Source organism: Neovison vison, chromosome 4, assembly GCF_020171115.1.
Source record: "Neovison vison isolate M4711 chromosome 4, ASM_NN_V1, whole genome shotgun sequence".
NCBI classification, from domain to species: Eukaryota; Metazoa; Chordata; class Mammalia; order Carnivora; family Mustelidae; genus Neogale; species Neogale vison.
This window is the reverse complement of record NC_058094.1, coordinates 197,794,065-197,820,740: the sequence shown is the minus strand read 5'-3', so window position 1 is coordinate 197,820,740 and position 26,676 is coordinate 197,794,065. Positions and strand designations below refer to the sequence as shown.

Genomic DNA, 26,676 nt, shown 5'->3' with positions numbered 1-26,676 from the left:
ACAGTAGATGCAGATTCTGTCTAACAAGGCCCCATCTGAGATCAGAGCTTCTGTATGACGTGCTGGAGACATCTAGTGGACAAAAGTCAGAATGGAACATAAAACTGCTCCCAGGCGGGATCCTAACTTTGAGATAACATTATGCTTTAAAAAATTAGGAAGGTATTTCCTTCCTGCATGAAAACCAGTATACTTTCTCTGAAAATAAATTGTCCTGTGTGTTTTAAATCTGATTTTAACTTTGTTGTTTTGAACTCATTATGACTATAATGACCTATATTGCTTAACTTGGCACAGTTATCTGTGTCAGTGTCAGATTTTAATTTAATATATCCTATACGTAGAGGGAGATCTCTCACTACCAATCTCGGAGAGGTAGATTTACATGGAACAAAGGACTGTTGTATTTGGCTAGTTATGTAGCCTTTTTTTTTTTTTTTTAAGATTTTATTTATTTATTTGAGAGAGAAAGGGAGAGCGAGCGAGCACGAGTGGGGTGAGGGGCACAGGGAGAAGCAGGCTTTCTGCTGAGCAGGGAGCCTGACCCGGGGCCTGATCCCAGGACCCTGGGATCATGACTTGAGCAGAAGGCAGACGCTCAACTAAGTCATGCAGGCGCCCCTAGTTACGTTATCTTGGGAAAACCTGTCTGAATCTCTTCTTTCACATGTAAAATGTGTGATTAAACAAATATTTTTTTCTGGTTTGGAAATCTAAAAGCTTATTTGTATAGTATTATTTTTGTTTTCTCTACTCCTTGACACTTTTGAGAGGGTTTGCACAGCTATCATCTAAACTGACTCTTAATAAGTGTCCTAGTTATTTACTGTAAAGTTTGTTCAGTGATGCTCTGGAAGGGGAGGGGGCTTATGACCTGAAGAAAGAGACCAAGTTTCTTGACATTCATTCTGACACACACCTAGTAGATCCCACTGTTGATGCAGTTCGAGTAAATTTCTTAATGTCGGGGGGGCTCAGCTCAACTTTCAACAGCTAGTAACTACCAGCTAACATCTACAGTTACCATATCTTTTACATACATTATTTCTAATCATCTTAGTAACCATGCAGAAAAGGATTATTAAACCCAATATAAAGTTGAGAAAGTTAAGACTCAAATAAGTGAAGACTCAAGGTCACCAGAGGGTCTGTGACAGGGCCGATGTGGACATTCCAGTCTCTGGCTTTATTACACAAAGCTGCAGAGCATCCCTTGACCAACCAAGGGAACCCCTGAAAGCTGGTGCTCTGTGTGTTTTCCCCCTGAGGATTAAAAAGCCTACGGTAGGTGTTCCCAAAGTCTCAAACTGGACCTCTTAAACATAAAAACCTGGAAACATAAATACAACTACACAATGAATGTCCCAGAAGATCTCTTAAAAATTATTTTAAAAAACAAATTAAAACAACTTGGTGAGTCTTTTATCTTGGGGGAAGAAGATCATCAAGAAAATATTTGACAATTGCTGGTCACTGTGTGTTATATACTCATGAAAAAATGTTTAAGACACAGCAGAGACGTGATAAGACATGTAAGCTTTAAGATTAAATTAGCTAAAACAAAGGTATAGAATAATTTTAAACAGCAAAATTGATTTAATTTGGAAAAACAGTACACAGAATTTAAAAAGTACATATTTTAGTTGGCCTCTGATATGGATAATGCAATGAAAAATATTCATTAGGAAGCTTTTTGGAATAGAGAGAGGGATCAATTAATTAGATATGGTGACTTAAATACTCATGATTTATTCTGACAACATTGATCTGGTCACTTTTAGTTAAAGTATTTTTAAAATGTCTCTAACATTAAATGCTAACGGTATCATTAGAAACAACACTTTTTTAAGTATTTCATTTATTTTCATAAACATGTTTAGTTTTATAAACAATTTGAAAAACTACTTAGATGAACTACATAGTTATGTAAAACAGTACTCAGGAATAAATTGTTATATGAAAACTTGAAAGTCAATGAGCCAATATTTTAAATAACTTAATATTAATATTCAAATTTCTATTGGGATTGGAAATATGCTCTGATTCATTAACGGTGAAACATTTACATTATTATCATTGCTATGTTTAAGAGAAATCCAGTGTGTTCAGTAATTATATCTTAAAAGAATAAATCTTTCATAACAAAAAAGGATCCATTTACTAGTACATAATTATAGATTTTGCCTCAACTAGATCTGTAATCCTAGCAGCATGCCCTATTTACAGCTAAACCACTGGCTTGATGAAGTCTATAATTTATTCAGTTGTTAGCCTTTATCCATATTTGAGTTTTATGTAACTCAAATTAGTATACTTTTTAAAACAATGCTTTGAATTACTAAGCTATTTGAGCTTGTTTTCATTAATAAAGCTCAAAATATTACTGCTTACAAATTTATATCCATGAATAATGTCATTTAATTTTGGTCCCCCCCCACCGCTGCTTTTTTTTTTTCTGAGTAAATTAAATGCATAGCTTAAAACCAATTTCCTACACAATGCATGCAGTAATTGCAATACCTTATCGATACATATAGAGGAACATATGAAAGACTGATGTAAGTGAAGCAAAAAAAGTGTATGAGTATGCAAAATAAACAAATAAGTCACATACATACTAATAAGCCTTAAGTAAAGCCCTCTTTTATTTACTGTGAGGAACCGATCAGTCCTTGCAGAGAATCCTAAAAACTAATTTTCTAAAGCAATTTTTTTTCATATTAGTTTTAGTGATCATGCACATTATAGAAAGGTAGTAACTAAATAAATATTATTTTAGTTTAATTGGATTAAAAATTAGAAATGCAAATTCTCCTTGTACTATATCTATAAGCCCACATCTCTGTTTTTATGGTAATACCCTTTTCATGGTTTAAGCCTATGAAGAAAAAACACTGAAGATTTTTAACTAGCTGCTTTGCAGGGGGCAGAAAGGAGCAAAGAAGATTTAGTGGTGAAAAGAGCAAATAAATAGGTGCTCCAAGATTAAAAAGAGGGTAGAAGTGCATGCTGAGCTGTTGAAAGACCTCTCTGTGTTTAAAGAAAAATATTGTTTGGTGCTTTCACCAGTGCATGATCAAAATAAGAGGTACAAATTAGTTCATGGCTGCTGAAACTACAAAACATCATGCAGAGAGCTGTCTTTGGGAACGTTTTAATGAGGAGAAGAGGTCATCAGACTGTGACATTGCTTTTCAGAATTCTTCAAGAACAACACAGACTTCCTGTTCCAAATGTGGTAGAGAATAAAACAACCTTAGTAGTAATCGTACAACTTTTGAACCGTGCTCCTTGGAAATGCCGTACAGTGCTCATTTTGTAGCTTTAGTTAGCCATCTCAAAGGAAACGCTTCCATATTTTCCATGTGCCCTTATTTCAAAAGTACAGTGAAACGGTGGAGCTTTAACATGGATTATATTTATAAAATAAAGTTTTATTCAGGCTTCTAAAGAGATTTTAATGTTTTCATTGCTCCAGGTGAAATGGTACACGGTGGCTCTGTTCATTAACATTTAGCATCAGTGCAAAAAATCAAGGATTACCACATACAGCATAAAAGGAGGGATAGTATGACTTTGAAATTAAATTCACTACAATCTTAGTTTTGCCGCATTTCAAAACGTGATTTTAAAATGTATAAGTTGTTAATGACATTCTAGGTCAAATATTCATAGTCCAATATCAATCCTACAGAGACTGGCATTATTCAAATGTGTAACGTATTTGAACAGAAGCTGAAGAGGTTTTCCTGAGGCTTAATAAATAAGACATTTATTTTGGTTTCAAAGACCAGTGTTATAATATTATTTAATACTTCAAGTATGGGTTGGTGCATTTTTGCCACTCCACCATGAAGCTACAACCTTCCTTTTGTTTTCCATGGATGTGATACATTTGTAAGATGTGTATAGAGAAAGAAAATATTTACGTCCATATATTTAATAGTTATAAAAATAAGAGACAAAAAAGGTGACTGGTCTTCTATATGGTAATGCTCACAATCTTATTAATCTCCAAGTTTTCTTATAATATTTTTTCTTCCAAAATAAGGGATTCACAAATAATCACATTTCCTCCTGATGTGTAAAATTAATTGTCAAATGCGTGAAAATAATGTCAGACCTACAGGGAACAGTTTGAATTTGAGTTGAGATGGAAGACAGGCCATTTCTGCACACAGCAATGTTTCTGATTAACTTGTGAGAGGTGATTCAATTTGTCTTCAATTAATTGATTTAGAGGTAGCATTTTTTCCTTCCCTCTTCCTTTTTTATCTTATTTTCTTTTTCATTTTCAGCATAGAACAGAAGTCAAGCATAGACTCTCTGCTTTACATATGATAAAGAATAAAACTGTCATACTAGCTTTATAGCTTTTCAACTATTTCATTGAAAAGTTTCTTAACTTACATAGATCATTTACGGGACTCGGTCTTTTATATTAATTTTATTTCTTTTAATGTATGCAACCTTTGTTCTTAAATGTTCTTATTCATAAACCAGACACATTTATGTTGACATCCTTAGCATGTAGAATTTTCTACAAAGATCTAGTATGGTAGTTATTTTTAGCCTAAGCTCTCAGTCTGGTTTGTTTGGCCTGCTCTCTATAGCTTGCTTTGTAGGCTTTTCCTGCCAATGATTTATACATTAGGAGCTCGTGTCAATCTATTTTTTTTTGTTATTTTTTGCATTATTAGCTTTCTGGACCTATTCTACTTTATCTGCACTATGAGTTCAACACTATTCTACTTCATAAACACGGTTTTTAAATCTTAAAGATGTCTTAAGCATCTAGTAAGCTGCTGTTCATGAGGCTTTAGTTAGCACTTACTATGGTAGCTTAGGGGAAGCCCGGAAAATAACACACAAAAAAATGAGAAATAGATAAAAATCTAAAATTTTCTCCCAATTATTTCAAAGTACAATTCTGTCAGGAAAGAAAAAGGTGAATTTTGAGGACATCAAAAAGAGTGGCATGAAAATCTTTAATTTAAGTAATTAAAGTATGTTATCTTTCCCACAAAACATTTTTTAGCAAAGGAACTTTTCTGATAAAGGAAGGATTTTTTTTCTTGCTAAATAAGATAAGCTTATACTTTCTGTTAGCAGGAATGTAAATATAAGGCATTGTGATGTAAACAAAAATCACTATTAATCACTATTGTATAATTTCTGAAAATCAACAAAAACTTAAAAAGACTATAAGTCCTTGAAAGTTTATGGTAGCTATTATTGCATAAATTTATCTCTCTCTAAGGTACTGTATTAATGGATTTCTTTATCTCCTAATCTAGGAGAAAGCTATTATGAAGAAAAATTTAAGAAGTAATTGGACAAAGCTACAAAATTGACATTGTTCTGGAAAAGGGACAAATAAAGAATGGGATAAAAGGCAAAAATAAAAGTGATGTAAAATTGGCACATATTATATTGGTTACACTTTGATAAGAATATTCATCATATAAATAGTCTCAGTAAAATTTACAGATATTTTGCCATTTTGAGAAAAGAATTCTCATCTTTTTTTGTCAGCTACTACTCTTCTCTAGTTTGTTTAAATGTTGACTAAATGTTATAGTTCTCAGAAAGTATTCCACAATCCCCAGGGCATCTCCAAGACTCTTTCAGGAGACCCACACTGTCAAAATTATTTTCAGATTAATTGTGGGATGTTGTTTGCCATTTTCACAGTTTTGATATTTGTACTGATGGTGCAAAAAACAATGGTGAGTAGAATTGCTGGTGCCTTTTCAAGCGTCAATGCCTCAGGGCAGTGGCACCAAACTGGTCATAATACTTACTGTGTTCTTCTCAACCACGTTCCCACAGATAGAGACAAAAGATATCAGTTTTACTTAAAAATACCCTTGATCAGGCAGGAAATATTAACTTATTAAATTTTGACCCTTAAGCACATTCAGTTTTTCAAAAGCTGTACTTAATTGCTGATATTCTAAGCACCTCCTGAATATGGAACTTTGATTTTTTTGTATTTGTATTTTTTATTCAGTGTCTACCTAAACGGCCAAGTACTTCCTCTGACACATAACCAAAGAGGCTGCAGTTTGTTCAAATCCTTAAGAAAACATCAAGAAATTGTATTTTTTAAAAAATTTATTTATTTGACAGATAGAGATCACAAGCAGGCAGGGAGGCAGGCAGGGGGGTGAGGGGAAGCAGGCTCTTTGCTAAGCGGAGAGCCTGACGTGGGGCTCGATCCCAAGACCCTGGGATCATGACCTGAGCCAAAGGCAGAGGCTTTAACCCACTGAGCCACCCAGGCGCCCCAAGAAATGGTATTTTTAAACAGTGTTGTGTGAACAGCACTGAAGGATACAGCTTTTGGCTGATTGAAGGGATTTCCATGAATAATTTTTATTATGTACATTTTTGGGGACTCATAGGTCAACTGTAAGCACTAACTTTTCAAAACAATGCTGCCAGCTCCTTGGTACAACTCAACACCTGGTGTGTGTGTGGTGATGGAACATCATCCAGATCTAGAGGGAACAGCACTACTTTCTGATTAAAAAAAAAAAAAAAAAGCATGGGCTCTCTGCTCAGCAGGGAGCCTGCTTCCCCCTCTTTCTCTGCCTGCCTCTCTGCCTACTTGTGATCTTTCTCCCTGTCAAATAAATAAAATCTTTAAAAAAAAAAAAAAGCATTCATTCCCATCTTTCCATCAAATAATCTCTACTTTGGCGCATAAACTGAATATAATAACCTAATATAATTATAAGCAACAATAATTAAGTACCTGGAATCTACCATTTATTGTTATGTAGAGAAAGCTCTTCTGAAGCCACTTTCTATTCAGTATGTGTTAACATCTCAGGGTAGTAAATACTATAAATCATCATTTGTTGTGAGTCCTTCTGGAGCAGAGGCTCCTCTTAATTTTACCATTGCTTAGCAAATTCTCTCTTTATGGCTGGTGGAAATGACATAAAAGATAGAGGAAACAAGATATTTAAGGAAAAAAAATTTTTTTTAAAGATTTTATTTATTTATTTGATAGGCAGAGATCACAAGTAGGCAGAAAGGCAGGCAGAGAGAGAGGAGGAAGCAGGCTCCCTGCTGAGCAGAGAGCCTGACGTGGGGGCTCGATCCCAGAACCCTGGGATCATGACCTGAGCCAAAGGCAGAGGCTCTAACCCACTGAGCCACCCAGGCGCCCCAAGGAAACAATTTTTTTAAGTACTCTCATGTTCTCTAGAAAAATATGCTTAAATATAAAAAAAAAGCATTGTTAATTAAAATCTTTCCTTCCCCCCCTTTTGATTTTAGAAGACTCTTTCTATGAGGCAATGTTTTATCTGCAATTAGTAAAATGAATATAAAATAATATGATTATACTTGTTTTTATCATAAGTATAAAGTTACTAGACTGGTAAATGAGGAATCTATTCTAGGTATATATGTTCATGATATCTTTGTGATCACAGTAAAGGTCAATTTTCTGAATAATAATATCATTAATTAATTATAACTGATTAGTAGACTAGTCTTGATTAGTGGGTCCATATTACCCCAGAGGGAAGTCTCTATTGACTGATCTTTGTGCCTTGTTTTTGTTTTTATCCTGCCCAAGATATTTATTAATTATTTGCATGAGGATGCAGAAGTCTTATTGATAGCATATTGACCCAGTTTCACATGGTGTAAAAGCATGGTCATGTCTGTTTGCCATTGATAATTCATATTTAATAAATAAACCTACTTATAAATAAATAAACTTATCTTAAAAATTTGCTGCACATAAGCAACACCATAAATGAGATTGTGGCTCTCAATTTCCTAGGTATAATTTTTTATTAACATAGATTAACAAATTTTATTAATGTAAAAATAAAATTCAACCATATAATCATGTCATATAGTTAAATTAGTGTTTATACTATACTTTGAGTGATTTTAATTTAGGCAGAATCTTGGCAAAAGGAAAGAAGATGGAAGGACATCTTCGAGAAATAATGAGAAACAGCAGGACTGGAGGTTAGCTCTCAATGAACAGTCATACAAAGGTTAAACCTGATGTGTCTGTGATTCATAGGTGGAGCTGTCCATTAGTTGGTTGGAAATATGGCTTAATGGAGTCATAGTTATCACTGGTATGAAAATTATTAATTGCATATATTACTTCATTTGACATTCACAATAAAGCTGTAACTCAGTTACCATTTTCATTTTATAAATATTCAGTCACTCACTGATTTATGCAAATAATATTTATTAAGTCCTTACCTCTGCCAATAACTATTTTAAGTAGTAGGATGTAACAATAAAACATGCAAAAATCCCTATCTTCAAGAAACTTCCATGCCAGGATGAGGAGAAAAAAATAGAAATTTAAAGACAGATTAACTAACCTAAACTAGTAAGTGGTAGAGTCCATACTTAAACCTTAGTTGTTATTAGTTTTAAATCTCAAGTCTTTGATCTTTTCTTTTCTAAATAGAACTCAGATTAATAAACCATGTCTTGTCACAGAAGAGAGAAACACTAGTAGTACTTATATTAATAGATATGATACATAGAATGAGGAGAGGCCCATTTCTACCACAATTAGATTGGTCATCTTATATCTGGGGTGTTATATTTCGTTTCTGGCATGCTTGGATAATTCTTATGTAGTGGAATTTTTCAGAAGAGATGTTATCATAAGCTATGCTATATGGAGGAACTGAGTATACTTTGCATAAAAAAATGAAGACTTAGAGGAGACTTGGTAATTGTTTTATGATTATGAAGAACTGTGAAGTGATAAGAGACTTGATTGGTCTGAGAGCTGTGTGAGACTAGATAAGGTTGCTCAATGCTGACAGTTTTCAAGAGCTTTGGGGAGATTTTTTATCATATGAAACTGAGGTGGACAACAAAGGTCCTTTCTAACTTACAGAATATTAGATGGATAACATAAAAATTAATGATTCTATTCTGGGATTCAAATGTCTTATTACTTCCACCTGGTTTTCCCTTCCTTTCTTCTAAATTAGTTTTGCTGTGAATTAAAATATAGACTATACACACTTTTCATAGCAAAGATTTTTACTATCTTTTTATTTGCTTCTATCTTGTACAATTTTGATAAAAGCTCTACCAACTGATGTTTCCTTCCTGGTCTCCTATATTTGGATATTTATCACTTCTTAATTTCTTTTTTATCATTTAGTATCTTAGATAGGAATTTCAATAATAATATGAAGTAAATTTAGAACAGTTACCTGGAAGTTTACAGATCCTTTAAACTCAGTGTTCGGACAACATGTGCCTTCTCAGTCTCTTCACTGGACTTCCTCCAAGTCTTAAACATATAGCACTAGTTTTTCTCAAGGGTCACCATATTATCATTTTCATTCCCTTTTCTCTGCATTTGATAGAATTCCTTTCATTTACTTGCATCTTTGTTATGCTGTCCCAGATTGGCAACAGTGAAAAAGACAGATTAGGTTTTAGCTTTCATGGACTTCCTAGTCTAGCTAGTGAATGGATAAGAAAACAAATTGCGAGCACTTTGTGGTAAGAGCAATGGTAGCAAAACCATAGCAGGGAAATAATACACCTAACCTGCACTTGTTTAGTCTGAGGAGATTTCTAGTGAATAGGGTTTCAGATCTGTAAGTGAACAGAAAGGAATTTGCCAATGTGTGTGTGTGTGTGTGTGTGTGTGTGTGTGTGTGTGAGTGTGCACACTCATGTATGTGTGTTCTTGCATTAATGTGGCAGGAATATAGTAATACAATAAGAATGCAGACAAAAATATTGAATCATTAGCATTATAATGTGTGGGGGAGGAGATTACTGGGTGTTGAAGGTGACAGGGAACCACCATCAAAGAGGAAAAAGTACAACAGGGAAAGACATCTGCGAGAATCGCAACAGCCTCTTTTTCTTCACAATTTGGCTAAGAACTAGCTTTAGAAATTATTAAAATGTAAGAATACTGGGAACCAGAAAGGTGACAAGAGAAAAACCATATAAAAAGGTTAATGTTCTAGATCTTGTTCTATTACCACTTTGTTGGTGAGGCTTAGAAATCAATTTTATTACCTTTAATACACAAGTGATATTTAATGTCTTCCATATGCTTATTGAAATATGGTGTGCCAACATAAAGCAACATATGAAAAAGAAAATACAAATCTGTGTTTCCCTTTGTCTCTCAGTACCAATTCTTCCTCTACATGACACATCCTTATGTGGCAGCTTTTCTCTGTTGCCCTCTCTAGCCCAGTCACACTTAGACACTGCTGCTATATTACTCTTCAGCTACTTGCCTTTAAATAACACTTTGTCAAGTTACTTTGATTTTGTTTTGTTTTGTTTTTACCAATCTGAATATTTGTATAGTCTTTGGATTTATAAGACTTTTCTAAATTTGAAATTCCCTCGAAAAACACTGATAGATGAACTAAACCAAGAAATAAGCCAAAGGATATATAGCTTCTCTAAAGCACAATCTAAACGTCCTCTGAAGTAAAATTCAAAACAGTCAATAGAACTGAAGCTGTGAGCATACTAGTTTGAAGTTACACTCTCCATATCTAGAAAGATAAGTGAGGTTATATCCATATCAAACAGAATATCATATATGAAGCAAAAATATTTAAAACAAGTAGAGAGAAAAAATTGATTATTTTTTTAAAGATTTTATTTATTTACTTGACAGAGAGATAAAGAGCACAAGTAAGCAGAGTGGCAGGCAGAGGCAGAGAGAAGCAGGCTCTCTGCTGAGCAGACAGCCCTAGGCAGGGCTCGATCTCAGCACCCTGGAATCATGACCTGAGCCAAAGGCAGCCACTTAACCAACTGAGCCACCCAGGCACCCCAAGAATGATGATCTTAAAAGGGGTGAGAATTCGTTAATTGAAAATTTCTCATCAGAAACAACAGAGGCCAGAAGACAATGAAGTAGTGAAGGGAAATAATTATAATCTAAAGTTTTATACCTAGCTAAACTATTACTCTAGGGTCAGGTCAAAATAAATCCATTTTTAGAAATGTAAATATTTTTAGAAAAGAATTATTGATCAAAATAAAACTGATGCCATTACAAGAAACAGTGATGAACCAAGAAATGGCAAAAAAAAAGTCAATATATTTATTTAACTATTGACTGTATGAAACAATTAATTTTTATTTTTTATTGTTATTTTTATTTATTTATTTTAGAGAGAGGGAGAGGAAACAAATGAGTGGGAGAAGGGGCAAAGGGAGAGAGAGTCTCAAGCAGACTTTGTGCTAAGCACAGAACCTCATGTGGGACTCCATCTCACGACCCTGAGATCATGACCTGAGCCAAAACCAAAGGTCTGTTGCTCAACTGACTGTGTCATTCAGGCACCCACCTAATTTTTATTTTTATAAATCAAAGTTAAACTAAAACTATAGGCCAGTACTACTCAAAGTATGGTTATCAGATCTGTGTCTGTGCATGAATTACTTGTTATTGATCTTCTGTAAGTACAAGAATTGAGAGTAATTACTTGCAATTGTTTTAGACATTTGACTGTGCCTCATTATTGATTAGAGAGATTATTCTCACCTACTGAAAGCAGAGATTATTACATTGGATGAAAAAACCTAAGTCCAGACATGAACCATTTTTAAGAGTTCCATCTAAAACAAATCCCTTCAGAAAGGTTGATATTACAATAAATAACAATAAGCCAGGAAGCTAACATTAAAAAAAAAATCTGTAACAATATTTGAAACAGATAAAACTTTCCATCTGACCTGTTCCAAACTCCTAAAATTACAGTTTCTCTATAGAGAAACACTCCCCCTTCCCCACTGTCTCAAGAGTTCTCCTTTCAGGAGTCCTCTGTTCTCTTGCTTCACTCTGTACAGGTTGTTGTGTAGACGCAGGACATAGTAATCCTTCAGGTGTCCTTTGTCTTCTTTTCTGTTGGAGTCCCAGTTTTTAGTTTTTTGAATTCCACTCCTTTTCTTTTTTTTTACTTTCATAAATGACTAACATACATTATTCAGTAGTGGATCAAACGAACATGCAGAATTTCAGAATTTCACAAGTTTGTGAGTTTTTTTCCCCCCACCCTCACACCTGCCTAATAATTAGGATGGTAAGGAATTCTAGAACAAAAATCATTTTCCCTCAGATTTTGAATGCTTATCTCCATTGTTTCCTAGCTTCCCCAGTTACTGATGTTGATTCCATCTCAAGTTCTGATCCTAGGTTTCTTTTTCACTAAAATTTCTTGGGAGTGTGATTTTTGTCATGCCTTAGGCTAGTTGCTTAATAGTCTTTTCAAACTGGAAATTAATGATCTAGTAAATTTTATTTATCAATTTATTAATTCTTTGATCATTTCATTCCCTCTTTTTTTATGGATCTCTTGACTCTTCATTTAATAACTTATTTCCTATTTTTATCCTATCTATTTCCATCACATTTTTGTTTATGCTTCTTTGGATAGTCTCTTATGTTTGTTTAGTTAATCAAAATTGATTTCTGTTATTTTTAGTACATCCTGATTTTTATTTCATAAGATAAATTCTTCTGTCATTCTGAGGCTATTAATTTTAGGCTCCGTTTTTTTCTCATTGTTTCTTTTCTTTTCTTTTTTTTTTTTAAGTTTTGTTTATTTATTTGAGAGAGAGAGCAGAACAAGAGAGAACATGAGCAAGGGTGAAGGACGGGGAGAGGGACAAGTAGACTCCCTGCTGAACAGGGAGCCTGATCCCGGGATCCTGAGTTCATGACTTGAGCTGAAGGCAGATGCTTAACAGACTGAGCCAGACAGACACTCCTCATTGTCTCATTTTCTTTAAGTTTCTTTCCTATAATGACCGTTTTGGGGAATTTTTTTCTACTGCTTGGTTTAATTTCTCTAATGTGTAAAACTCCCACCTTCTAACATATTGGTAGAGGACTAAATACAGTGGGAGGATATGGTGAGCTAACTGCTCCTAAGTCATCAAACTTATTTCCCTTGCTGCCATCTGTACAAACTCTGAAATTTCAGTTTGTTCAGTTTTTATACATTCATTCTAGATGGTTTCCAAATCTACAACTTTAGCTCTGATCTCAGTTGTCCTATATTGTAATTCACAACCAGATATTTCCTTTTGAAAGGCACTTCAAGCAAGAAAATATGGCTTCATGAAGTAGTCACCTCTCCAAAGATACCAGCCTTATTCCTCTTTTATTCTTAGTTTCTTGAAGTGGCATCATCTTTGAGTTCATTCTCTCAATTATCATTCATATTTAATCAATTCAACCAAATCTCAATTTTGTTTCTGTAGGATCTTTTGGAATTATCTTTTCCATTTTCTCCTGGTTACTACAATATATATCACCAGCTTTACTTTTTCCCTAAACTACTGTAATATAGCCTCTAAAGGGATCCCCCAAGCTTCCACATTCAAGACCATTACATGCATTGTCATCTGGTTAATTGCCCCCAAGCAATGCCCCATCGTGTCATTCAGCTGCTCAAAATTTTAATGACTTCTTGTTTGCTCAAGTAAAGCCAAATTCTTCAGCCTAGAATTGAATGGCTTCCATATTCTAGTTCCAATCTAGCTTTCTGATTTTATTTTTCATTGTTTCATGTCACATTTTCCATATATCCCAGTAAAAGAAATTAATGCTCTCTTACCCATCCTAGCTTTACCAGCTCTGTGACTTTGCACACGATAAAACCTCTGCCTGGAATGCTTTCTTTAATATCTCTCAACCCTGTATATTTGAACTATGCATGTGCTTTAAGACAAATCACTGAGTCTACCTCTTCTATCAAGTAATCTCTTGTCCCTATTTTGCTGTACCTGCCATACATTTCTTTGTAGACATACTGCTCTCAAGTGTCAATTTAGTAGTTCCTTTACTTTTTATTCCCCAAATGCCTAGCATAACATCTTGCCAACTATGGACATTTAGTATCTGTTGAGGCATGAAAATATAGATTTTATGCATAGTATGTGGTATACATACTTGAAAGCTACCATGAAATTATTTACTATCTATTGAATATATATTGGTCTTCTTATCCCAGAAACACACTTGAGGACAGGGTCTATGGCATTTTGTTCTTTGTTTCCCTCTACAGTGTCTTGCATCATGCCTTCATATGTATTCCTCTTTTGTGGCAAAATAGCAATATATACAGCATATAAGTAATTATCCTTCTGTGATGCCTTTGAAATGTCAGCTTGAGGAATTGGGGGGGGGGGATTTACATAGGAGAAGCATTTTTTTTTCCTTTCCTCAAGATAGAATCAGCTGCTACCCCTTAAAATAGTCTAATTATTTTACTGGAGGCCTAGTTATAAAACTACTTGCAGTTGCACTAGAAATAGAATTCTGGTGTCACTTAATGAGATTTTTCAAGTTCACATTACTTATTCTGCAGACTTCTTCATTTGAGTAGATTGTTTAATATTTTATTTGTTTTATTATTCACATTTTGGGGGTAAAATATTTCCATTCACATTCAAAGTTGGTTGAATTGTCTGCCAGAGTTTGAGTGCAGAGAACTTTCTCTTCGTTCTGTTATTTCCAAGTGTGCCCCTATCTCGTGTGTCTGTAATTCACATCCCTGGAGCGGATTTGCTGCTGCTCTCCAAGAAGCAAAACTTTGTCTTACCCGAGAATGCAAGTGAACATTTCCTTACCTGCTTCACAACAAATTCCTTTTCCTCCTGTGTTTCCCTGCTTCTCATCTGTGAAGTGAGCTTCTCTGTCTGCACCCAAACTATCTTCTGCAGCAAACTTTCCTGATTAAATTGTACTATATATTTTGAAGTATATTTAAATGCATCCTCGTGTTTGGGGGTATGGTACTTTTCTATCTAATTTGTCACTTCCGTTTTACATGTTAATGGTGGATAGAATTTATTTTTCATAGAATATGATTCCAGAAATCTTACCCCATTTTACACTCCCTCTTCTTCCCTTGTCCCCCCCCACCAGACCACTGTCTCTTTCTAAGTCAGCCATTTAATTTTTTGCACTCTGATGTTCTGTTTAACACCATACTGAGATTTATGGAAAGTGTATTGAAGCCATGAAACTTCCTTTGCAGAATAATACGTGTAAAACAATTAGAAAACAATTAAAATACTAAACTCCATGGTAATGACCACGAGTGTCAGAAAGTAGAGAAAAAAGAAGTGAGCTTTGTGGAATTTGGATTGGCCCAGAGCACTTGGAGGTGGGTAAAAGGGTGGCTGTGTTTGAGATCTGGAAGCAGCGAAGTAACAGTGATGAAAGTAGCCTAATGCACAGGGAATATGTGTGCTGAGTGGAGTGTGGGGTTGGTTACACAAAGCTTGTAAAAGATCATGTCAGGGTCCTTAAGCATTCAAGCTTGTAATAGGGAAGTAGGATGACAAAAGTTTTGTTTAAAGAGATTGACTTCAGTTAAGATGCTTAGGCACTTATGGCGTCTAATAAAAAGAGAGGAGGAGCTCAAAATGTGACAAAGTAGGCAGCTCATTGTGAAGATTAAAATAATGGTAACTGTAAATAAAATACTTTAAAAACAATTCGAATTATAAACTAGGAGGAACAAGGCCAGAGTAAAAGGAACATGGGAGATTGAAATCCAAGGGATGAAAGAAGAAGCTTCAATGTTACCTTACGTTTTTATAACAAACCCCAGTATTTTTGGATTTCACTGTGCTTTTATTCAAGTGCAATTATCCTGCTGGGGCCACTAGGTGGTGATCTTTGTTAGTCGGTAACGTGATTCTTTAAAGAGTTCAGCAGTTGCGAGAAAACCCATGTTTTTGTTTCATACAATTCCTCATATACAGCATTTTCACCTATGGTAATACATCCATAAATGTTTTTCCTCCTCCTTTATTCTTTTTAGCCTGTGCTTTCAGGTAAGATAAGGGAGATGGGAAGGAAGTAAATATGAGATCTCAGTCCTCACACCTGTTTGGTTTTAACACTCCTGGCATTTCCCAATTCTGGTCCCTGTCCTTTGGAACAGTGGAGAGAGAAAAGGCATCATTTATCTTGTTGGCCTCATCAGGATCCTCTGCAAGGTGTTCTCTAGGATAAAGCCAGTGTTGACTATGGTGTGGTGAATGGGGAGAGGTGGCTAGGTGGCTTGCCTGATGCGTAATTCCCACGCCATTATTCTGTTTTACTGGTCCCCAACCCTCATTATGTTTACTATCCATAGAATCTCATCTTCTGCCCCTATAAAGACCCCTCCATGATGGAGTTTATAAACTAAGCCCCTAGGTTCTTGTGCCAAGTTGCAAAGAGCCTACTACCTGGCAGGTGGAAAGGGATAGAACTTGTCCAGTGCCTGTTAAATGAGTGATCAAAGGATGAAGGTACGAATGAGCATTGGTAATACCCTGGAGGGAGGGGGAGGTCCCAAAATGCCAAAATGAATGTTTCCACGGAAATCTTTTGACATATGCGTTGTGCTCTTTAGTACTCTTGGTGGGGGTGTTGCAGGTTACCTGGCCCATCATACCCTGTTGACATAGAGTCCAACCACCATAGTTAACATTGTTCTGTGGGGAAATGCTTCCTGAGTTCCAAACATTTAACTTACTAATGAACTTTTGTTAACCTGTGACTTTATAAGAAGTTCTTATTAAATTAAACAATAGCACAGTTCATAAAAGTCACTTTTGAAGTTCTTAGTCACAGCAACATGTAATTAACTGTAAAGGCTTAAAGTGCAAACACTTTTTTAATGCCAAGTTTCCTGATGATCTTTAATAAACCCTTGCAAGTGTAACAACAATTACAACTTCAATGGCTTAGTAAGTCTGAAGGCTCTTCCTAAATTTATTTCCAACATCTCCCTGTAGAGAAGAAATTCTGGGCACCTAGCTACAGCTGTACATCTGTTACCTGTTCTGAAAATTAGGTTGTCAATTTTATCTGTAGTGGAAGAAAGGAAGGTTATTTTCTTTCCTCCCAATAGCTAAATTTTAATGAATTTTTTATTTTACTGATTTAGTCTTGACTGCTTTTTCCTTTCCATTTGACCTTTTAGCCAAGAATCAAAGAAATTTGGGTCCAGGTTTAGGCAAATCCCAGACGCATTTCTTTTACCTTATTTCCCTGTCTTATCTCTGTCTGACAGAGATAATCACCACTTAATATTTATGATTTAGAACTCTGACCTAGAAATAGTAAGTCTGTAACATAAAATTTCTTGATAGCAAGTCAATACAATTAAGTGGTGCTACATTTTAAAATAATCTTTTGCTTTTTATTTACTTTTTGAGGTGAAATTCATATCACATAAAATTCACCATTTTAACCATTATGAAGTGTACAATTCAGTGACTTCCAGGGCATTCATGGTAATGTGCAACCATTATCACTATCTGATTCTGAAACATTTCATAACCCCCAGAATAAACCCATACCCATTAAGTAGGCATTTCCAATTCCTCCTTCCCTCCCTCCCCTGACCACCATTAATCTGCTTTTTCTCTGTATGGATTGGCCTGTTCTAGACATTTCACATAGAATCAATTAAGCATTATGTGACATTTTTGTGTCTGGCTTTTAATTAACATATTGTTGAGGTTCATCCATGTCATAATGTGTATCATGACTTCATTCTCTTTTTTATGGCTGAATAGTATTCCATTGTATGTATGCAACACATTTGTTTATCCATTTGGGCTGTTTCCACTTTATTTGCTATAATGAACAATGCTGTTATTAATCATGTTTAGGTTTTTGTTTGAATACCTGTTTTTAATTCTTTTTTTTTTTTAATTTGTAAAACTGTCTTTTATTTATTTTTTTTTACAATTTACTTATTTTCAGAAAAACAGTATTCATTATTTTTTCACCACACCCAGTGCTCCATGCAAGCTGTGCCCTCTATAATACCCACCACCTGGTACCCCAACCTCCCACCCCCCGCCACTTCAAACCCCTCAGATTGTTTTTCAGAGTCCATAGTCTCTCATGGTTCATCTCCCCTTCCAATTTACCCAAAAGCACCTACCCTCCCCAATGTCCATAACCCTACCCCCCTTCTCCCAACCCCCCTCCCCCCAGCAACCCGCAGTTTGTTTCGTGAGATTAAGAGTCACTTATGGTTTGTCTCCCTCCCTATCCCATCTTGTTTCATGGATTCTTGAATATATACCTAGGAGTGGAATTACTGGATTATATGGTAATTATATCTTTAATTCTTTTAGGAACATAGTTTTTATTTTTATATATGATAATATTGATTATTCTTCAGAAGGTTATTGGATAGGATTTATTATTGCAAACACAGATATTATTTACATATGATGTCTTGGGCTATAATACTAATCAGTTAATCTACTAATTCTTATCTCCATATTCAATAATAAAACTTCAAAGACAGAGTAACTCTGACAGTTAAGGAAACATGAAATAGTATGTCTTCAATCAAAATTACTGAGGCATATTTTCTGTCCCCATCCTGTGCTTTCTTTAAATAAACATTCACTGTGTTCCAACTGTGCATCAAGAATGATTTTAGGAACTTGGAATACAGACAAAAAGACAAAAGGATTTTTACCCTCGTGGAACAGGGATGTAAGAATATAAGAAGTGGGGGAGAATTTTCGATATGGATAAGAACTATGAAGACAATTATGTAGGGAACTGGTATGAAGTTTCCATCCTAGACTATAAAATTGGTACTTCTCAAATTTTAAGGTGTTTGAGAACACCTTCAGATATTATTGAACTACAGCTTTGAATTCAGTGAATCTTAGGTGAAGTGCCTTGGGCCAGGCAGAGAAGGCCTTACCGTTTAATGACTTTTCAGCAGGGACATGAATATGGAGTATGCGTCCAGAGCCAGCCTAGTCAAAAATATGAGAGAAAATTCCAGGGAGAGGAAACAGCTTTTGCAAAGGCTCCATGAAGGGAGTAGGCTTGGCATATCTGAGGGAAAGCGCTGTAGAGTAGTAGTCCCTCCCTGACCCATACTTGGTTCGACAAACAGAACAAGCCAGAACTCTTTGATCTCTTACATCAGTTACAGCCTCTTCCCCAATAACCAATGAATGAATTCATTCTTGATTGAAGTGTACCTTTCAATCAGCTTCCTTTATCTTGTCCAATCAATGTTTGCAAAAATGTCTTCTCGCAATCCACTTACTGCAGCTCTAATTTCTTTCTAACCTTTGATTTCTTTTTTCTTTTTCTTTTTTGTTTTCTTGCCCTTTCACTTAACATTGTGTACATGTCCAATGAACTAAACTATTCTGAAACTTGATTTTACATGGAGATAGCTAGGTATATTTAGGAGTTCCTGGAGTTTTGTAGCTTTTGTTGTTCTAATTCTTTTGGAGGGGACTATTATAAACAAGACTATGTTATGTATATATGTTTATATACAATATAATTGTATATAAATCCAATGATGTATCTCCAATTAGTTTCTTAGAATAAATTTTTAAAAATGTAGTAACTAGACTTTTGATAAACAAAGCTTAATTGCCCCCGAGAAATGTTCTAATTTATATTCATACTGTCAGCAAATAGTCCTTATTTCACCTCCTTTTCCCCCATATTAACTGACAGAATAATCATTTTTTGTTAACTTTTTATTGAGATACAATTTATATACCATAAAACTCATTTATATACCATAAAACTCATTCTCTTAAAGTATACAGTTGAGTGGTTTTTTAAAATGTATATTCATAAGTTTGTGCATGTAATTTTATTTTTTTTAAAGATTTACTTAGTTGAGAGAGAGAGAGCATGTGCATATGCAAGCAGGAGTAGGAGTGGCAAAGGGAGAGAGAACTTCAAGCTGACTCCCTGCTGAGCATGGAACCCAACACAAGGCTTGATCTTGAGACCTTGAGTCATGACCTGGGCTAAAATCAAAAGTCAGTTGCTTAACTGACTGAGCCATCTAGGCACCCCTTGTGCATATAATTTTAAAAATTTTGTTAAATTTGTATGTTCAAAGTCTTGTTATTTACAATCACTTTTTGTTGTTTCTCTTAGTTTTATATATAGTTACTTGGATCATTATAAATAATAATCATGTATTATTTCTATTAGTTTTAACTCCTTTCTCTTTCCTGACCTATTTCATTGGCTGTTCCATACTTTTCTTAATGACTGATAAGACTATTTTGCTCTGTAACAGAGGAGTTTGGAAAGTCAAACTGATCTGGATTTAGTATTCTGTTTATTAAATACGTAGTGTGGTGCAAACTATTTGTTGTTGTTGAGTTTCAAGTTCTCCATTTGATAACAATAAGGAGTATTCATAAATAGGCTTATTGAAAACATTGAAGTAGATAACTAATATAAAATACTTAACCAAGTGTTTCATATATGGTTGATATTGATCCATGTATGGTTGATATTGATTCCTTTTTCATGAATTTCTAAAGATCATTGCTGCCCAGGAAATAAAACCATGTGACAATAATACACAAAAGAAGACAAGTGCTACAACTAAATTATGTCCATATAAATAGTTATTACTGAACAATATCTTCTAGACACCCTTGAGCCAGACTATCTCTGCCTTTTCTACATAGAGTTATTTTATTTTATTATGCTGCCTACCTATATCCAGGATCCCATTTATGTCAGCTCAGAATTATAGCTGTTTGCATCATTAAAAATCTCCAGAGAATCTGCATTCTCCCTTGGATAACTCACAAAGGTGCCTCACAGCCCTTACAGCCGTAAATTCTTAATCTCCAAATTAGATACTTCCTACTGTACTTTTGGACTTTTCTCTTTAGTATAGTAATCTTTCATAACATGCAGCTATTTAGTTTGTTTTTGTTAGAGAAAGACTGTTAGACTATACTAATCATATCTAAATCCTTTAAATGCACCTCATTTATTACATTAAAAAATAATGACATAACCCTGAACAATTGTATATAGGCACAGGACTTATCTGGGGGGAGAAGAGCCACCAGAATACTGAAAGTTAATTTCCTTGTTATGGAAAGATTCCAGCAGGCAGTCAATTGATCAAAAGAAACTGTTTAAACTTGTAAAGCAGACACAATCAGCTGGCTATTTTTAATATATAATTGAGCACAAACATTTTAGGGAAGAGCTTAGTAATAACTCTGAATAATAATGCAGATTATTTTGGAACTTGCAAACATTTTCCAGTTGTGAATATATTTGAAGTGGAAGAGATAAATAATTGAATAGAAAGTTTTAGTGTTTTGTAAATGCTGAGAAATGTGTTTTCTTTGTTAGACTGACCATCAGCAGTGGTATGAAATGATGATTTAGAGACAGGGTGAGTGAAATGTCTATTCTTGTCCCCAGTCAAGGCATTCACTGAAAAAATCGCTTCAGGCCATAACTTTGGCATGCCATGGGTTAAATAAAGGTCAACTCCAAGTGAAAAATAAGAATCAGTTGATCTTTTGGTGTTAAAGGGGCAAAATAGTTATCATTTTAGATGCTTTAAGTGCTCTTATAATTCAAGGATTTTGGATTTCTTTTTCCCTCAACTGAGAATTTTTAGGCCAGTGGTGTCCATAATGTATACGAGTGCCTGGGGGCATTTTGAAGGGGAAGAGAAGAAAATTTACCATATTTTAAAAAATGTTCTCACCTATACAGGCTCTTGCATGATATTTAATAACTCAGTGATGTGGCTAGCCCTCAGGGGTTTGCAGTGCTTTTTATATTTAAATTAATCATAACCATTTGGAACACAGGTTATCTGGAACACGGTGTTCTAAGCCCATCGTTGGCTCACTGTTTATGCCTATAAAAGAGATCTAAATACAGACTTTTAATTACGTTCCAATATTTCTTCTAACTTATTTGTCTCTGTTAAGAAGGTTGTGGGGGCAACCTTTGTCAGTCAGTGGGAGCTCAGGAGCTCTCCATGTCCCTTTGGTTTTTAATCTTGGGCCCCAACCCATTGTTTAGAGAAGTTAGGGGTGGTACCTGCCCAGCCGGGTGCTGAAAAGATTGCCCAGGACGGTTCATATGATGTAACCATCATATAGCAAGAGCTCGCTAAAGGTCATTTAGGGTTATTCTTATCCCTGCTCTGTACTTTCTGCAAAGAAAATATTGAAAACAGCAAAAAAATAGAGGACTTTCCAGTTATCTGGTTAATTCTGACACATACTGACAACTGTGTAATCAGTGCATGATGATGTGTTGTGTGGGAGGTATAGATACTGGACATATTCCTCCCAGGCGTTGGAGACTTTCTTGGATTTACCGTGTAATTCCGATAATTCTCTAAAAACAACCTCCCACAGCCAGGGGGATTTGGTGAGAGGTAGCTAGTTAGCATCATAATAATACCTAGGACAAACCAGGCTCGATAGATTTCTACTACAACTAATTTGTGAGCTCAAAGGAGGGGGTGAAGTTTCTGAATACCTTTGCTACAGACAATGGCAAAGCACAGACTCTGCCAAAAGTGGCACATGGTCCAGATTAAATGAGAAGTGTCCCATCTATTCCCTTTCTCTTGGTTACAAGATGTTGGTTGTTATTATATTTGATTGCATAGGCCAAAAAGAAAAACACCTAAGCTTGTGAGGTAGAATTCATTTCTCTTCTTTTAAGAAAACTCTTCTTCTTGGAATGTAAAACTGGTTGATTTTTTTTTTTTCTATTAAAACTGATGCTTTCCTGTAGGAAAATTCTTCTTGTGACTGGTAAAAAATGATTGTGAAAATAAAGGCTTATTGTAGATTACACTAGACCAGCCAGATAGCCTTGGAGTTAAAGAATTAGTAGACCTTTCCAATGAGAATCAGCCTGAAATTATGTCTATTTATGCGACATGTGTTCTTATTTGCTCATTCATAGAATAGTAGATTCTATTATTTTTGGAGTTGTAAGGGGCCTTACAGGCACTGCACACAGAAGGTGGTCAGTCAATATTTGCTGAATAAATGCATGAATGTATTTTAATGTCCCTCTCATTGTTGAAACCTTTTCCATTTTTTATATACTACAAAGAGTCATTTAGCCTGTGCTTGCACATTCTAACTGACTAAAAGCTTACAAAATTCAGAGGCAGCCCCTTTCATTGGTAGATCACTCTAATTATTGGATCTTTTTCTTTCTTACTTTCCTTTTTTTTTTTTGAGCCAGTTTTTATCACCGTGTAATTTCCACCCTTAGGTTTTAGTTTGGTTTTATGGGAGAACATTAAAATAAATCTACTTCCCCTTTCACATGAAAGTTCATCACATATTTCAAGACAGCTCTCATGTCCCCATAATTCTTTTCTTCTCCAAACTAAACTACCATTTTTCAACTGATAGTGTTTCCAGTTCCCTAACCATCCTTATTCTTCTTTTCCTTGTTTTTTGGTCAATGTTTCTAATATATTTAGTTATTTTATCTTCTTCTGTATAATGAGTACTTTATGAATCAACAACTGTGACAGCTACTTTATTTACATTATTTTATTTAACTCCCACACCAACCATATAAAGTCGGCTTTTCCCAGTGAAAACACCATGTCAAAGCCATCCAGCTAAGAAACATGACTTGGATTCATACTAACTGTAGATAACCACCAAATCATGTGCAAGTATCTTAGCCTTTCTTTGCCTCTGTTTTCTCATCAGTGAAATGAGGATTATAATCATCCCTACATCCTAGAGTTGTCATAAAGATTAAATGAGTTCATATTTGTAAAGAACTTAAAAAAGCATCTGGCCAATAAAAAGCACTGTAAGTGTTTGTGAAACAAGCAAACCTACTTTATGCTTCCACACCCTACCATACCTTATAATGTGTTGCCTTTTTTTTTCTTTTTTAAGTGGGTTTGGTATGTCTCATCAAGGTCCCCCAAGTATATCCCTGTGTTAATTCCCCGAACCTGTAGCTATTACCTTATACAGTGAAAGGGACCTTGCAGATGTGATTAAGGATCTTGAGATGGGTAGATTTTCCAGGTGGATCCAATGTAATCATAATAGTCCTTATAAAAGGGATGCAGACATTTGAGTCAGGGAGAAAACCACGTGACTGTGGAAGCAGAGATAAGAATGATGTACTCTGGAAGAAAGAGCTACAAACTGAGAAATATAGACTATTTCTAGAATATGAAAAGGCAAGGAAATGAATTCTCCCCTATTGCCTCCAGAAAGAACATCCCTGACAACACCTTGACTGATTTCAGACCTCAGTCCTAGAAGATAAAAAATTTGTGTTAAGCCACCAAATTTTTGATATTTTCTTACAGCATCCACAGGAAACTCATACAGCAATTGTCCCTATTTGATACCTTGCGTTAGAAAGATCTCAAGTATAAAGAACCCGCGTTATATCTGTGATGAGTATCATAGGCATTGTGTCCTAATCAACATCCAGGAAAATACATTTTACATCCAGAACATTTCTACTTGCCTGTGATAGTCCCAAGAGCCCTGAGAAAGAAGTCTAATTAGCAAAAGGCCACACTAGCAACATTAAGTCTGCTCTACCTTCCCCCTTTTCTTGGGTATCAGCCATGCTCCTGACAATCAGTAAGGGAGAAATTTATCTCATTGGTGCTTTTGTTTTTATCCTTTGTCGAATGCCCTCCCTCCCCCTTTTGTTTAGGGCCTCCTCTGTATCTTTGAGAGTGAGTTGCTCTTTCTAAGTGGTATCTTCCTTTAGCCCCTCAAATGTCTGTTGTCATTGTTTGCACTTCAGTCTTAACTGAGTGAGTCTGATATTCCTTACTGCTGGCCACAGTACATCTTGGAAGCTGCTTTTGTAAACCTTCAGTTGTTTCTAAGAGGTAGAAGAAATGTCTTCCACTGAGATCTACTTCCTGTGGCACAGATTTGCAATCCTACAGCCTTTAATCTTCCTGAAGTTTGGATAAGAATATACAGAAATCCCTCATCTCCTCTAAAATTCTACCTCCCTCATTGCACCATGTTAACCATTGCTAAACTTAAAGAGGAGCATCACTGCTTTTAGAAAAACAGACCTCTTATCCTCCCTCTTCGTAAATTATCACAGGTTTGCATATACATGTTAATTCATCTCAAATCCTCACCTTTGTTGTTTGCTTTGTTTTGTTTTTGTTTTAAAGGCCACAAAAAATGCTATTCACACACATTGAGTCTTTGGTCAATTGAAATCTCCAAATCTATCCCATATAAATTAATGGGGAGCCTGGATATTTCCCAATTTACGTCTATTTAAATTTTGAACCCACATGAAATATTGTGTATTTTCCACCTAAGTGGGTTTGGCCCACTATCTTAGGCTATCACACTATTAATAATAATAGTAATTTACTGAGTATTATGTATCCAGTACTATTAGGGGGTTAAAGTATTAAATTGCTTTTAATAATAATTATTACTAAATCATATTGTTATAACAATCAACATAATAATAACTTTATATTTTTAAATGCTGATTTTGGCATTCAGTCAATGTTATTTCTCCCAAGTTAGTTTTCTTCCCCCATATTTGAGAATATTTAGCTGAGTCCTGTTAAATATGTTGAACAGCAATGCAGAAATGAAAGGTTCTGTGTTGGGGTGCCTGGATGGGTCAGTTGGTTAAGCATCTGCCTTCAGCTCAGGTGTGATCTTGGAGTCCCAGGGACTGAACCCCCCACCCCCACCCCAAGTTGGGCTCCCTGCTCAGCAGGGAGTCTGCTTCTCCCTCTCTGTCTGCCCCTACCCACCACCCCCGCTCATGCACACTCTCTCTCTCTTGCTTACTCTCTCTCAAATAAATAAATAATCTTAATTTAAAAAAGAAAAAAGAAAGAAAGGTTCTGTGTCCACCATTGCAAATGTTACTCAAGGTCAGTCTCCCAAACTTCTTTGCATTTTTCTTCAAAGAGCCCTAAAATATAGATATCCAAGGTCTGAGAACTATTTTTAATATATCAAGTGAAAATTTTGGGAAAAATTAGGCTCATGTTGAAATATTAATCAGTTCTCTTTGGGATTGATAGTTTTAACAACTTTGCTTCACTAATAACTGAGCTCGTGTGATGTATTTTATCAGTGAACACATTATAAAAGACTTTGTAAAATGCTTCGCTGAAATTAAGAACTGATATATTATAATCCTCCTGACAATCATCTTAGGAAGATGCATCACTAATTTTATTTTATAGAACACTGTATTAGTTTCCTAGGGCTTTCATAACAAATTTAAGCCACAAACTGGTGGCTTAAGAGGTAGAAGTATTCTTAAGAGGTAGAAATGTATTCTTTCACAGTTTCGAGGGCCAGAAGTCCAAAATCGAGGTATCAACAGGAATGGTCTCTTCTGGGGGACTCAGAGGGAGATTTCCGTGCTTCCTCTCTCCTGGCTCTACCTCTGTCATCACATGGAACTACTGTCTCTACCTCTGTCATCACATGGAACTACTCTTCCCTCTGTGTCTGTCTTGTTGGTGTCTCTTTCCCTCCCGTAAGAATTCCAGACGTAGGAGTCAAGGCCTCACCCTATTCCAAGATGACCTCATCTTAATGAGCAATTTAATTACATCTGCAAAGACCCCATTTCCAAATTAGGTCATATTTACAGATACCAGAGGTTAGAACTTCAACATTTTGCAGGGGTGGTGGGTGGGGAAGGACACAATTCAACTCCTAACAAAGAGAGAAAAGGTGAAATCACTAAAGTGACCAGGGAATGCATATGGAATGTGAAGCCAATACTTTTGTCATCATACAATACTCTCTTGTTTCCAGTTCCCTGTCTCCTAGCAAATTCCACTTTATTTTCCA

General features: G+C 35.3%; 1 protein-coding gene across 2 annotated transcripts in view; it reads left to right on the top strand.

Annotated features, from left to right (window-relative positions):
• Window positions 1-26,676, top strand: part of TFEC (transcription factor EC) — a 174,045-nt gene that overhangs the window by 26,776 nt on the left and 120,593 nt on the right. The gene's annotated exons all lie outside the window — the stretch shown is intronic.